Source organism: Mustela nigripes, chromosome 13, assembly GCF_022355385.1.
Source record: "Mustela nigripes isolate SB6536 chromosome 13, MUSNIG.SB6536, whole genome shotgun sequence".
In the NCBI taxonomy this organism is placed as follows: domain Eukaryota; kingdom Metazoa; phylum Chordata; class Mammalia; order Carnivora; family Mustelidae; genus Mustela; species Mustela nigripes.
Window position 1 is genome coordinate 143,759,060 of NC_081569.1, and position 15,394 is coordinate 143,774,453.

The following is a 15,394-nucleotide window of genomic DNA, read 5'->3' on the forward strand; positions in this document are numbered from 1 at the left end:
CTGGAATCATTGAGGCTTTCTGGCGGCTTCATTGATCATCAGTTCAACGGACAAAACCAGCCCACACTGGCTTCTGAGGCCCTTCCAGGTCTGGCGGGTTCCTGGGTCCTGCCAGGGGACACGGCCTCTCCATTCCCAGAAGCCCTGGCCTCTGGCCCCAAGGGCGGGGTGCCTCCTCAGGCCCCCGAGGTGGCTCCTTTGTTTACCTGAGAGAGGAGCGGAGACACCCCCCTGCAGCTGAGGTCCGAAAGGCTCCCCACCCATGACCGGTGTCCGAAGGTTCTGCCCCACCACCCCGCCGTTCTCACCTCTGCTGCGGTCATCGACTGAGCCAACACAGACGCTTACCTTCACTCGTGTGCGTGGCTCTGAAGTTCGGGTGGTGCTCGGGGGCAGATTTTCTCGGGCCCGCGCGGGTCGGCTGAGGTTGAGGCCACACATACTGTGCAGAAAGGGTCGGGAACGTGGGCTTCTTCCCGCGGAGAGATGGGGCGCGCGAAACAAGCAGGTGCATCACACACCGTGTTCACTGTGGCGGGGGTGGGGGTCTGAATGCCGGAACGAGCAAACCCCGCACCCGACATTGGGAGGTTTTGTCAGGACAAGGAGGGGGAGCGGCGGGCTCGCTCCAGAGCAGGGATAGCCTGGGTCAGGCTCTTTGTCTCCGGGAAGGAACTCGGGGCCTTGCTTCTTCCCAGGCTGAAATCCGGTCAGTTGACCATGAGGCCGGGCTTCTGCAGACACAGCTACGGTTTCCTGAGCGGGTCTGGAAGGACACAACAGCGGGGAACCCATTCTCTGAGGAACAGGCTTTAGCCTTTCTGCTGGTTTCAGCCTCATTAACCCTGCGGGGCACAGGTTCAAGGCCACTGCGGACTCCGGGGCCAGGGTGGGGGTCAGGCACAGCAGACCCCATTCCTCCAGGCGGAGAAGCAAAGATTTGCTTCCACCCTGAGTCTGCCCGACTTCCAGAAGACCTGTGCACTCCAGGGCCCTCCACGGGACGCCCAATGGCCTGGCCTGTCTCAGCTTCTGAGTCCCCACCTGGAGACCCCCTGGGTGACTCTCCCCCGGCCCATGTCCTTGGGTCTGGAGTGGGGGGACGACCCTGCCAATCATTTCCAACCCCGGGCAGATCGGGACCCTGGGTTCTTGCACGGGCAGCGCTCCTCAGGGGGAACCCAGCAGCACTTGAGCAGTCCGGCTCAGAAGGGGTCAAGAGGTCTTGGCAGTGAGGGGGAGGCTGGGCAAAGGCCGGCCTGGCCCAGACGGAGCTGCAGGACCCGTCCTCCCCGCGGACCCCTCGGTCGGCCCGTATTGCTGCCCCCACTCGGGGCCCGGGCTTTGGCCCTGCGGGGGCTCATCCTGCTTCCACCGCACCCTTCCCCGTCATTCCTGTGCCCCGCGGAGTGGCTCGGGGGCCAGACCAGGAGGGCCCCATGGAGGCTGCTGGGTTGGCCGCGGGCATCCGTCTGGGCCCCCTGCTCCATCTGTCTGAGCCTCAGTGATCTGCCGCGCCCAGTGTCAGGAGGGTCCCATGGTGGATCCCGGAAGGCCCTCAGGAGGGACCCAGGAGTCCCAGTTCTGGTGACAGTATTTCCAAATAGGGGGAAGCACAGGGGTGTGTGCACAGACGCAGGGCACAGCCCAGTGTGCTCAGGGGGCCGGAGGGCCATGGGGGGTGCAACATGAGGCTGGGGGGGGCCGGGAGGGGCGGGGCTGGGGGCCTTGAATGGAGTGTGGAGCTGTGAAAACCACCGCGCCCCCCAGCCGAAGCCTTGGCATCCAGTCTGTTTTCTCAAAGCTCAGGGGGCAGGTGGGCTGAGGGGGGGGGGGGGGGGGCGGCCTGGGGGGCGGGTGGGCGGACGTGCAGGGCCTAGGGGCCGTCTGTGCACAGGACAGGGGGGTCAGCGGTGCTGGAGACCTTGGTGGCCAGGTGTTGGCTCTGCTGGGGCCGCGAGGCTCCTGGCAGCCCCAAGGGTCCTCTGTACCGGGAAGCCGAGGGCCAGGTCGCTGGGCTCTGTCGTTGCCACTGCACAGGGGGTGGCCTGGTCCATGCGGAGGAGGGCTCCTGGTCCCCACACAGTGCAGGCTCCGGCTGTGACGTTCACTCTCCGGGAAATGCACTGTCACTGCCGCAGGCCGCTCTGCCACTGAGCCTGTATGGTGGGGAAGGGGAGCTAAAACATCACCCGCGTTTTGAGTGACGCGGCATTACGGAAACCACGAGGCGTGGGAGGGCTGAAGCAGGCACACTGCGTCTGGGACCGCGAGGCAGCCGGTGATGGCCGTGGGGCCCGGCGTGGGCTCTGCTGGAGGGCGGGTATGGGAGCCCTGGGGCTCTGCCCCTCACTGTCCCTGAACCTGCAGCCCACCCCTGCTGTCTGGGGTTGGGAACCTTTCCCTGGGCCTGTCCCGGTATCCGTGGACTTGGGGACATGTAGCCCAGATGGCCACCAGCACGAGCGAGGTGCGCCCCCCCGGCATGGGGCTCACACACCGTGGGACCGAGCTCGCCTGGGGGACACCCGAAGCTGCCTCAGACAGGAGCAGAGGACGGAGGTTCCCACCATGAGCTGCCCCTGTCACCTGCCTGACCGGCCCAGGGCCCTCCCACCACCCAGCTCCGGCCACAAACCTGGAGGGTCCCTCCCCTCAGGCCCTGTCCTCACCTTCCGCCCACTCTGCACCCTTCCTCTCCAGCCCTGACTCGGCGGCTCCACAGACTGAGGCCTGGAAGAGAGGGAAGAGGGGTCCAGCCCCCCAGAGCCCCGGTTCCTGGGGAGCAGGTGCCAGGACACTGGGCGCTGCTGTGGCCTCGCTCCTGCTCCCGGCCCAGAGGTGAGTTCGGCTCTGCCTGTGGTCACTGCGGTCGGCCGCCTGGGCAGCGGGTGCGGCCGGCCTGGAGGGCCCTTCCTCCTGGAACCCGCACTCGCCCCCCGCCCACAGGGGTGACACCAGGGTCGTGTGGCTCCAGCTGCAGAGGCCACCCCCTCCTTGGGGAGCGGCAGCTGGAAAAGGCTTCTTTCTTTCTTACTGGCTCTTTGTTTTCCTCCATTTCCACTTAAAAAAAAAAAAAAGAAGAGAAGAAAGAAAGAAATTGCTCAGAGATAATTTAGAGCTTTTTGCTAAAAACGCATTTGATCGTCACGAGTGACGGCTGTTGTAATGGTCCCAATTACACCCGGTCCTGCTGCGGGAGGATGTAGACGGGTTTGCAGTGGCTGGGTTCCAGCACATTCTCCGGCTGCGCCAGGCCCTGTGCCTCTGTCCCTGCCTGGGCTGCAGCTCCGGCCTCCATGGACACCGTCCACCTACAGCCGTTCCCCGGGCCCCCCCGCTGTGGTTGTGGGGGGCTGGTGAGTGGGGGACGAGGCCTCCGGAGGTCAGTGTGAGCCGCAGGGGCGTCTGTGTGGGCAGAAGAGGACCGCTGGCCCCCGGCCTTGAAGGGGAGCCCATGGCCCTGGCAGAGGGCGGGGGAAGGGGGTGCCTGGAGGAGGCAGGGCCCTTGGGGCTCAGTCTGGAGATGAGACCGCATGACAGGGCTCTTCCTCCCGTGTCACCGCCCCCACCTCCCTTCCTCAGCCTTTGGGTGGGAACTGCCGACTCAGGTTGTGCTAGAATTCCCCTAGCCACCGCCCTGGCCGGGCCATTCTTCCCGCCGGGGATGCCGTGGAAGGCGCTCCTGACGCAGTGTCCCACCCGCACAGCGTGGTCTCCTGTGGCCCCGCAGCTCCGGGGCCCCGGGACACGGCCAGGAGGCCCCTGGATGCCGCACGGTCCCGGGCTGACCCCAGGCGGGCCATCCGGGCCACAGCCCCGTCCGTCTGCCGAGCTGCTTCTGCCGCCAGACTTCCTGAAGGCGCGCCTCGGAGGCCTGTCCCCTGCGCAGCCTCTGCAGGGCCGGCGGCAGCCGTCTGCTGCCTACCGGCTGGGCCCGGGGCCCACCCGGCACCGCGGGCCCTCAGATACCACTGTGCGCCCTCTGTTGTCCCCGAGTATCCAAACCCGAAACCCTGGAGCTCACGGATGAGACCCAACCTGAAGAAAGCGTATTTGCTGATGGAACTGAGTTGTGAATCCCAAAATGAGATCGACCCGAACGACCCGGGTGAACCCCAGATCCCGACCCTGGCGTCTGTATGAGAGACCCGAAGGACATGCTGGGGGCGGCCGCGTGAGGGTGGAGGCGGAGCCCAGCAGCCCACGGAGGCCGCGGAGACAGGGAAGAGGCTCCCCTGAGCCTCAGGGCGTGCCGGGGGCAGGTGCCAAGGTGGCCGCGAAGTCTGGACGTGACAGTGGGGACACCGGCTGTCAGCCGCGATGGTGAACAGCTGTGGGAGGAGGCTTTTGATGGCTCACAGCTCCTGACACGGGAACAGGTGTCCCCAGAACCTGGCCCACGTCCAAATCTGTGCAGAGTTCTGTGTGGGGCGCCCAACGTGGCTTCTCATTCACTGAACTTGCCTCCGAGGCCGCAGGGAGCCACCGACGGCTCTCTGGCCTGCGGGTGTCCGGTGGGGAGACAGGAGGACTGGGTCAGTGCTGGCGGGGCCTGGAGGAGAGCCGCCCCTGGGCTCAGGGCTCCTGGCTGCAGGAGGACTTGGGTGGGGCCAGGAAGAGGCTCCTACCTTGCCCCGACCCGCTGGCTCCCTGATGGTGGGGGGGATGGTGACCTCCACGGGGAGTTCCCCAAGCCCCTAGGGCAGTGTGCCAGCGTCCGCATTAGACCGGTGAAGTCCAGGGGCTCCAAGGGGTCGGGGCTTCCCAGAGACACAGCTGGGAGGGAGAGGTGCCCGGAGTGGGTGGGGGTCACAGGCTCTGGGGTCCCTCCCTCCCCCTCCCTGCTCACTCCCTGCTCTGGGCCGAGCGGCCTCCCCTAGGGCAGAGGACCCACTGCGGGACCCTGGGCTGGTGGCAGAGCCGGGTGCCGGCGGCAGCTGGGGGTGGACGCACTTCTGGGGCAGCGCGGTAGGGCTCTGTTGTAAACGCGTTGGTTTCTGCTCTGGCTGGAAACTCACTTTGCCTCGGTCCTCAGGGTGCACTTGACCCGCATCAGAGACTTGCTGGGCTCTGCAGGGCAGGGTGGGGGGCATAGGTCCGGCCGCAGCAGGTACAGGATGAACAAGGTGTGACCGGTTCACCCTGCCCCGTTCACAGGCCCCTGGAGAGGGGAACCCCATGTGCACCTGGGCCTAGATGGCCAGAGATGGCTACACCAGGACTGGCTAGAGGCCTGGTGCCCCCACCCTATCCCAGCAGCTCCCCCTGCCCCAGCGCCCCTTCAGCAGGGGGCTGTGGGGGGGCGCATGTCCAGCCCCCCCGCCGCTGTGCTCTCACATCTGCCAAGGTTCCAGACGTGACCCTTTTGGGAGGGCTTCCTGTGAAACATGGCCTTTCAGACCACAGGGGCCCGGGGTGGACCCACACCCCGCCCTGGAGCCCCAGGGGCCATTTCCCATCCGGCCTGGCCGGGGACGGTGCCCCTTCACACTCCCCCCAGTCCAGCCAAGAGGCATCTGTGTGTCCCTGCCTTGTACCCCGGACCAGCTGCGCTTCCCTGCGCTTCCCTGGCAGAGTGGCCCCCCTCTAGCTCCGAGCCCCTGCATCCCCGGGGGGGAGATGGTCCTCAGTCTGCCTCCCCTGCTTGGCGGGCAGTGGGGGGCTGTGGTGCGCAGCACAGGACGTCAGTGGGTAAGTGGGTGGGGGCCGCCGGCGCCCTCCGGTCTGAGCCGCATCCCCCGCCCCCTTGCTGCACGGCTTGATCTGGGCCCCCAGGTCTCCGAGGGAGGAGCACGAGGCTCTAGATTCCTCCCCACCTTCTTCCCTCTGGGGGCCCAACCTGGAACTCAGGCTTCTCAGGAAAACCTGGGGCTTTTCCATAACGTGTCCTGAAGTCACAGGAGCAAGGTCCTTCAACGTACAGATGGGGAAACTGAGGTGCAGGGACGGGAGGGAAGCTGCCACGCCCCCAGGGCCCAGGGGAAGCTGCCTGCACCTGGTTCTCACCCCCTCCGCACCACAGCCTCGTGGCTCGCTGGGACGCAGTCCCCTCCTGGCTCTGGCGCGCTGCAGGCCAGCCAGCTGTCCATCGGGGATGATGGATTCTTGGCCTTTTCTGGCCACTTTCCTCTGAACTGCCTCGTGCCTGAGGGAGAGCTTGATCTCAGCCAGGACAAGGGCTAACAGTCTGGAGAGGGTTTTCCTGCATGGCTTTCCCTGGACCCTGAACCCCCTGGCTTCTTGCTGTCCTGGGGGCCCCTTGCCTAGAGTCAGCTCTCGGGACCAGCCCAGGACCAGCTCTCATACCCGCTTCTCACGGCTCTGTGGGGTGCGGCTTCTCCACATTACTCGGAATCCCAGGAACCAGAGAGCCTGGGGGTCGGTCAAGGGTAGATGGGGTCAGCCGGGGGGCCTCTGGGAACAGAAGTCCCTTGAGAAGTAGCTTGTGAAGAAGGAAAGCCTGTGCCTTCCCCAGAGGTTGAGCCGGGGACCAGGTGTGCGGTGGGCTCTCGGGGACCTGGGGGTGGATGCTGAGCTGCTCTGGTAGCGCGGGGACTTGGAGACAAGCCTACCAGTGTGCTGTAGAATGGGAAGCCAGCTCGCCTGCCCCAGGGTCGAAGCCGTAAGCAAAGGCACTGCCTCCTCTGGGAAGCCCTCTGCGATTCACAGGGCCACTTGTGGGAGAAAGGATCCAGGTCAGTGTCTTCCTGCCTTTTCTCTGGGGCTTGCCCTACATTGTGAGCTCTAAAGAAGGTTCTGGCATCTCTGCTGGGGCTCCCGGCATCCAAGAGACACTGGCCAGGGACAAACTGACAGCCACTGGCCCAGGCTGGAGGCCGAAATTGGGGAGGGCCTGGGCTCTCACACCATAGCTGGGTTCTAGAGGCATCGCAGAGAGATGGACTGTCCAGCAAGGGCCGTGCACCACCCTCCAGACAGCGTCCTGTGCTCACAGAGCCTGGGCTTCTTGGCCCCACATCCATCCCCCGATTTGTGCAAGGGGCCTGGGCTCAGAGGCCCCCGGCAGCTTGTCTGAGCCCGGCTCTCCCTGACCGCGGTCCGGAGCTTGGTGACGCTGGCCAGGAAGTCAGGGGTTACAGCCTGGACCCGTGGAGCATCCGCAGATCCTCTGGCCTCCCGAGGGGAGCTCGCCGCCCACCCCCCGCTTCTGCGACCCTGTGGCGGGCGCTGACCATCTGTGTTCACTTTTCTCACAGGTGGGATCTTGTTGTCCGGAGAAACAGCCGGGTGTTTTATAAGGCCAGACTTCATGGCGCAGAACGCAGGGCAGAGTCAGCACAGAGCAATTACTTCCTGGGCCCAACCATTGTGGGGCCTGGGGGCAGGGAGGTGCGCGCCCGGGCTGCTCGCGGCGAGGGGACAGCAGGGTCCTAGCCCGCTGGGGGCAGCGGCATGTGGCTGCGTCTTGGGGCCCTTGGACGGCTGGGGGTGGGCTTTCTGGTCACGGGAGCTGGGCTGGGGGGCGGCCCCGGGGAGGCGGCATCTCCCCGCCAGGCTACTCCTTCCTCTGCTCCTTCCACAGCCCACGGAGCAGGCGCGGCCCCTTCCGAGCTGCTGTGGTCACCCAGCCTTCATTCTGCTGCACGGCCCCAGGGTGTGTCCTGGGGACAATTCAGTGGGATGCTGGCCGGGAAGCCACAGCTGCTTCTCTTGCTGCGGGGACGTCTCCCACCCGCTGCGTGCAGGTACACCAGCCCCGGGTGCCGGTGACTGCCTGCCTCCTTCACGGGGGTCCCTCTCTTCCCACACGGAAGGGCCCAGAATGGGGAGTGGCGACTCCCCCTCCTTCCTCTCCGCCACCATCCTACGCCCCTCGCCTGCCCCTCCTCCGCGTCATCGGGCCGCTGGGACCGTGGTGGCAGGGCCTGCAGAGGCCGTGGACTGGATGGGGATCCCACAGGAAACATTGTCTCCCCGGCTGTGTCCGCACGGCGTGATGAGCCCTTGGGGACCAAGGTCTCGGGGAGGGTGAGGGCATCTTGGTGCCGTGGAGCGAGGCCGGGACCGGGAAGCGTGCCGTGAAAAGGGTCTGATGGTGGAGCGAAGCCAGGAAGAGGCCCCAGCCGCCAGACCCCGCGAGTCAGGGAGCCAGCCCAGCACTCAAGGGCGGGCTTGTGCGTGGGCGTCCTGCTTCGTACGCGAGAGAGGACCAAAGACGAAGGAAGGATGTCATGAAAGGCGAGCGCAAGTTAGTGAAAGAAAAATACACAACAAAGGGATCGATAATGCCTGAGTTTAATCTTCGAGAGGATTTATGGAGCCCCGGGAGCTCGGGGAGCTCGCGGGACGTGGTCGGCGGCGGGCGCGGACTCCGACCCAGAGCCTCCGCAGGCCGTGTCGGCGTGCGCCCACGTAGCGACATAGATTGCTTCACGACACGGTGCTTGATAAAGTGGACAATTTCTCGAAAAACACAGGCCAGAAAATGAACACAAGAAGAGAGAATAAAACCCGAAAAGTCCTGACCTATGACTGTTAAAGACATAGGATTTATTACTTAAAAGCTTCCCTCAAAGAAAGTTCCAGTCCCAGATGTCCTCACCGGCAAGTTTGACTTAACGTGTGAGGAAGGGCCGGTGCCCGTCTCCCGGCGGCAGGAGCAGAGGGAACGCTCCCAGCTCGTTTTATGACCTTAACAAAAACCCGCACGGAGTGCACAAGAAAGGAAAATCTCACACTAAAAACAGACACAGTCTCTCAAATAAAACATCAGCAACTTTGAGAAAGGGTCCGGCTCCACGCCCACGTCCCCATTATTTCAGGGTCAGGAGACCTAGCTGTGCAGTTACCCGTAAAAACACAGGGAAGGAGAAGAAGTGTCCGATCGTCTCGAAAGATGCATCGAAAATGCTTGGCGAAATTCAACATTCCTTTTTAATAAAAATATCCATCAGCACCCTGGGAATAGAGAAGATTTTACAAAACATACAAAGGCTTAATGCTGAATGGTGCAGGGTTGAGTAGGAGCAAGGCGGGGGAGCGTGGGGGCTGCAGGTCCTCGGCGGGGCCGCCGGAACCCAGAAGAAAAGGTGACGAGATCTGAAAAGGGAGAAGCAGAAGTGTCGCGTGTTTGCGGACTAAACGGCCGTGTGCGCAGTGGACACACTGTCCAGTTTGGGTGCTGGCGTCTGCAGGAGAGCTTGGCAGGGTCGTTGGATACAAAAGCGGACCCGGGGTTCAGCGGTGGCCCCACAACCCCGCAATCCACAGCCGGACAACAAAGCTGAAGGGAAGTCTGTACTTGTGGTGGCCTCAGAAACACCGAGCGTCTGGCGGACCGACCAGGACGAACGTGGCACCTCTACCCGCAGCCTCTAACATATTATTCAGAGAAATTTTTAAAAAACCTAAGACCCGAAAACGGTGGTCGTGGGTGGGAAGACTCGGTGTGTCGGAGGTTTTCGTTTCCCAGACCCCGATCTCCAGTTTCAGCACGACGCCCGTCCGGACGCTGGCGGATCTCTCTCCCGCTCCCCGAGCCCCGCTGACACGGGAGGAAATTCTCCAGTTCATTTTAACAAGCGAAGGATCAGGAATAGTGGGACGCGAGAGGAGAAAGGAGGCTGGAGACAGGTGTGGGACGGGGACACCGGCGGGACGTCTCCCACCCACCGCCTCACGGGAACAGGGCTGGCCGAGGTCGGGCGCCCGCCTAAGCCCAGCTGGTCAGCCCCAGGCAGGCGAGCCCCCACGTCCGTGCCCTGGAGCCGAGGGCCGGCTCTGCGGACAGCCCCACCCCGGAGTCGCCGCGGCCGTGCGGTGGGGTGGGCGGCCCGCCCCCGACGGCGGGACACTCGGTCCACTCCGCTTCCCTCACCGGCACGCTCGCCTTCCCGCACGCCACGTCTGTCCTCCACCCCCCGCTGGCCGTCCCCAGGGCACTGCCTCCCGACCACGCCCGTAGGAGATCAGGACAAGCTGGTCCGGGCCGGGGGTGGGCTGGCAGGCGGGCTTGCTGCGCGTGCGAGCCTCGGGCCTCCCGGGACTCCAGGCCGGCGGCCGCACCGTCCCGGCTTCTTCTGTTGGACGCCACGATCACGGCCAGACACTGGCCGCAACAGAATCCCACGGGGACCTCGGTTTCCTCCCCCGTGGCCCAGGGCAGCTCCTGGGCCCCACCCCACACGTCCTTCTGTTACTTCCGAGAGCACCTGCCAGGCTCCGGCTAGGCCTCAGGCCCCAGGCAGGGGCAGCGGGGGCGGGGGTGGCAGTGCGGTCACCCTCTTCCCACCTCTGGGTGCCCCCTGCAAAGTCAAGCTCCTGGCCCCTGCCCGTGAGGCACCCTCCCAGGGACCGGCTGGAGGTGAGTGGGGTGCCCTCGGGGCATGCAGCCTGGAGAGGCACCTGGCGGCTGGCCTGCGAGGGTTCCTGAGTCTCCTGGTCAGCAGCCCCCTGGAAGCCCGCACAGAGCCCGGCCAGCCTCCGCGGACGTGCCGACTATCAGCCGAGACGTGCTGGGGACGCAGGCGGGCGTGAGTCCCGCACAAACCGGGTCGGGTGGGCCCGGCCGCCCGAGGAGCCCTTTCCTCTCTCGAGAGCCGGTGCTCCCTGGCGGCCTGCTGGGGCTCTCGGGCGGCGACAACAAAGGGCTCCGCGTCCCTGCCGCCGATCCCCCCGAGCAGCGCACGGCCTCTGCTTCCCCGCTTCCCACGGGCCCCCTTCTCCCTTCCTCGGCCTGTGGCTTTCTGGGCCTCAGGGCTGGGGGGACTCTCGGCCTGAGGGAGCAGGAAGGCAGGAAGGCCCAGGGATGGGGGTTGCCGGAGGCCCCCTCTGTGCTGGATGGTGTGTCGGAGCTCATGGTGCAGGGTTGGGGGGACCCCAAGGGCGGTCCTGGAGCCCGCCGGCCCAGCCCTGCCCCCTCGGTCGCCCCTGTCCTTCAGTGGTCCCGGCAGGCTGCCGGCGACTCTCCAGGGCTGCCCTTGAAGGGGCATCCAGAGCTGGAAGGGAAGGCCATCCCCAGGAGGCCAGTCACCCTCGGTTCCTCGGAGGGTCACAGCCCTTCCCCAGACCCAAGCACACCGTAGCCGCCCCGGAAGCCGTCGCGCTGTCTGGAACGCCGGAGCCAGAAGCACGGTCGCAGCCCCGTCTCGCCCCAAGCGGCCCCAGTCAGCCCGGTCAGCCGGTGGAGGGACCGCGGCCAACACAGGCCAGCGGCCGCCTCCTCCTCCCTCCCGCGGCAGACCGTACGTGCGAGTGCGCGCGTGTGTTCAAGCGTGAGTGTTCAGGCCTGGGCGTGCGAGTGAGTGTGTTCAAGCACGAGTGTGAGTCTGAGTGTGTGTGTCCAAGCCTGGACGTGCGCGTGAGAGGAGCCCACGCTGCCTTCGGAAAGCCAAGCTCATGGCGCTGACACGGTCGTAAGTGTTTAGGGAACAGCCTTGGGTCCCCAGGGCCCAGAGTCTCTGGGGCCGCAGGCCAGGCCTTTGGTGAGGTCAGCAGTGCACAGAGGTCGGGCCAGGTTCTGGGGTGTGGGGTGCCGGAACAGCCAGCCGCTGCTGCTCCCACCTTGGGGGAAGGGCTAACGTGTCCCCAGCCCCCCGGAGGAGGCCCTGGTGGGGAAGGCGCCAGGTACGTGGACCCTGTTGGATCCGGGGACCTGTCTCAGGCTTGGAGCTTTGGGGCTCAGAAGAGAGTGACCAGAGGGGCAGGACCAGGGGCACAGGGCCATCCCCATCTCCCCTGTCGTCCCCTCCTGGCCTAGCCAGGGTGTTGGAGAACCGAGTCCTCGGAGCCTCTGTTGACCTTTCAGACGCTGAGACAGGTGGGGGCAAGACGGATCCACATCGTGGGCACCACCTGCTTTCCAGCCCCCCTGCCTGTCTCAAGTCCTGCTCGGAGCTCCAGCCCCCTATCCCAGGGGTCCAGGCCTGGTCTTGTCCCCCTGCTCCCCACTTAGTGTCCCAGAGGAGGGGGTGGGTCTCAGGGAACTGGCAGGCCTCCTCTGACCTGGTCTTCTTACTGTCAGCGTCGCTCTGGAGCCGGGGGAGCCCGGCTAGGGTTGACAGGTCCCGCTTCCAGCTCTGCCTCTGCTGCTGGACGTCCCTGTGCCCAGGGGACCTCCCCGTGGGGGGCTGCTGGAGAAGGCACTCAGCACCGTCGAGATGTCCTAGGGACACGAGGCTGTGGTGGGCAGCACAGGCCGATGGGGAGGCCCGCACGGCCTGGCCCAGCCAGGTGCAGAGCGCCTGCCCAGAGTGTTCAAGGGGGCTTCCCTGCGAAGCCGGTGCCGAGGTTCGGGGAGTAGGCGGTGATACGCGGTCCCTCAGAGAGTCCCCAGTGACCCACGTCCCAGGGCTTGAACCTGGTGTGACCCCTTCTCTCTCCATGTGTAGGCAGAAGCCAGGCGATGTCCCTTCTGTGGTCAGTGAACACAGCCTATGGCTTCCTTCCGGGACATTCCGTCTGCGTCTCCCTGCCTCTCTGCTTCTGTCTCTCCATGTCCTTGTCTGTGTCTGTCTCTCTGCATGTCCTAGTCTCCGTCTCTCTGTCTCGCTCTGTCTCTCTCTCTCTTTCTGTCTCTCTGCATGTCTCTCTATCTCTGTCTCTCTCTTACCCCCTCCCTGACCCTTGGGGACCAGCTGTCACGGCACAAGTCCACCCAGCGGGGAGGCCCATGTGACCAGGAACTGAGGTCTCCAGCCAGCAGCCAGGGGGACCTGGGGCTACCAGGAGGCAGGTGAGGGTCCTGCCGAACCCTCAGCCGCCGCAGCCCCGGGGACACATGGCCACCCCCGGGGCCTGAGGGTAGATGCCACGAGGTGGGAGCTGTTCTCAGCTGGGCGGTGCAGGGTGACTGGGGGTGCAGGGTGACTGGGACGCAGCGGCCGATGACCCGCCGAGGCTACATGCTGCATCCGCCTGGGGCAGGCCCGCTCCTGGGGACAGCAGGAGCCCCGGCACTGACCTCCTCGTCTGAGACGTGGCTGGGGGAGGGGCTGGGCTAGTCTGACCCTTTCGTCCCAGAGCCACGCCTGTGCCTTTACTGTCCCTCTCCCCCGACCATGCTCCTGGCGCCTCTCTGGGCGCGGCCAAGAGGCAGAGAGAAGCCGATGCGGGGCCACGGTTTGCGGGCCACACGCCGCACCTCCGGCAGCCGAGCGGGGATTTGCTTGATCCGGGCGGGCTGACATGACAAACGCCGCTATTAGCGCGGGAACGCCATGATTACACAGCTAATCAGCCTGCAGACGCCTCCGCCTGCCTCGCTGAACGGGAGCGCCCCGGCACGGTCTGCGGGCGGCCTTCTGCCCTGATGTTTCATCCCTAACGAGCAGAGCTGCCTTCTCCGGAAGGAGCGGAGCCAGGCCAGCCGGGACCCCGCCACTCTGCGTGACCCAGGAGCATGGCGGCATGGCCGGGGCCCCTGCTCACGGACCCGGCTGGGGCCCCTGCTCACCGACCCGGCCGGGGCCCCTGCTCACCGACCCGTCCTGGGCCCCTGCTCACCGACCCGTCCTGGGCCCTGCTCACCGACCTGGCCGGGCCCTGCTCACCGACCCGGCCTGCTGCAGGTCTGTCCCAGCGTCCCCAGTCCCTGCCTCATTCCGCCCGCCCATGGGCTCTGGGGTGACGACAGCCTGTGCTCCCAGGGACCGACTCTGTGAACCCCTTCCCGGTGTGCTGGCCACCTGCCTGGAGGGGCCGTGCTCTCGCAGCCAAGCTCTCCTGCTTTCCCTCCCCGAGGCCCTGAGCATCCGGTTTGCCGGACGCGTTCATCACACGAACCATGAGACCCAGGACAGGGAAGAACAGCCACGTTTCGGGGACAAAGGGACATGTAGTTGGCGGGGGTGGGGGGATGCGCAGAGTGAGAGGCATGGCGGTGCAGGGACCCTGCGACCACAAAACGCATGGCTGTCAGCCAAAGCGGGGACAGCCGGGGGCCCCAAACATCAGTGTCCTCGTCACCCAACACTCAGCCTGTGACTGTGGCCTGACCAGGACAGAGGATCTCTGTGGGTGTGACTAAGGCGAGGCACCTGAGACCAGATCATGCAGGCACTAAACCCAACGACAAGTATCCTCGTAAGAGACACACACAGCAGAGCAGCCGCGTGAGGGCAGAGAAGTTGGAGGGAGGTGACCACAAACCCGGGATGTGGGGCGGGGGTGGGGGTGGCAGAGGCGGGCAGAGGCAGGAGGGACCCTCTCCTGGAGCCTCAGGAGGCAGCAGCCGGCGGCACCCGCATCCCGGATTGCTGCATCTACGGTGTCAGGGATGCCAGGTGTGTCTTGCCCCCCCGTTAGTGGCCCTGTCTTCGTGTGCTGCCCTCCGACAGGGCAGAGGCTCCAGGGACTGGCATGTCCAGCGGGAAGCTGGCTGGGGGTATGGACCCTCCGTCCCCTCCAGCTGGGGCCCCGCAGCTCCACAATGCATCATCCTCCTGGTTATAAACGGCAGGCGCGCTCTTTGAGCTCTTCCCACGGCGCGTGGGGCCTCGGAGGGTGACCTCCCGTTGCCGTAATGACGTGAGCCCCACGGAAATGTCCTCTAATGGACCTGGGGTCAAGCCTTCAGGACTTCACGACTGCATGTCCGGCTCCAGTCCCTCAAAGTCCACATGTGGCGGGGAACTCCAGTGAGACCCCCAGTTAAACGGCTGGCGACGAAAATATGAAGCGTATCGTGACCACAGGACGTGAGCCCGTCACCCGGAGAGGCACTTAGGTCTGTCGGAGAAGAGATGGCAACAGCGTCGCAGTCGGCCACCGAGCTACTTAGTATAACTTCCGCCCCATTTTGCAAATCATTATTTTCACAGTCAACAGGCAGGAAGTGATTAATGACGGCCACAAACAGCTCCCGGTGGCGTTGGGGACACTGGCCCACAGCACCAGGGAGGGCACGAGGGTGGCTGCGCTCCCCTGCAGGCTCGCGGGGGACGGCAGGCCGGGGCCGCGGAGGACACAGCCCTCGGGCGCCCCGACCTCGTGGCTGGTCAGTCACCCACGAATCTAAGAGCGAGTCCGAGGGACCCTCAGGCCCCCCTGTCTTGCTTTGCAGGACACCCTGTCTTCCGTGTTTTGTCTTATTTGCTCCTCATACACCCTGTTCTGGGCTGTTGTCGGAGGGAGAGCTCTGACCAGGGCCCCAGGCAGGACGGGCTACTGCTTCTTTGTGGCCGCTGGAGCTCCTTCCCAGAGGTGGCCCGGGCTGCATCCCTGGGAGCTCGGACTATGACTTGACACGGAAGAAGGGGGTTTGCAGATGGGGTCACATCAAGGACCGTGAAGTGGGGACACTGTCCTGGATGACTCAGGCGGGCCTTAAATGTAATCACCTGTGTCCTGATAGGAGGGAGGCCAGGAGGGGGTCTGACTGGAGGACAGAAGACAGAGGACAGACCCCGGCGGCGGTGAGGCGGCCCCAGGA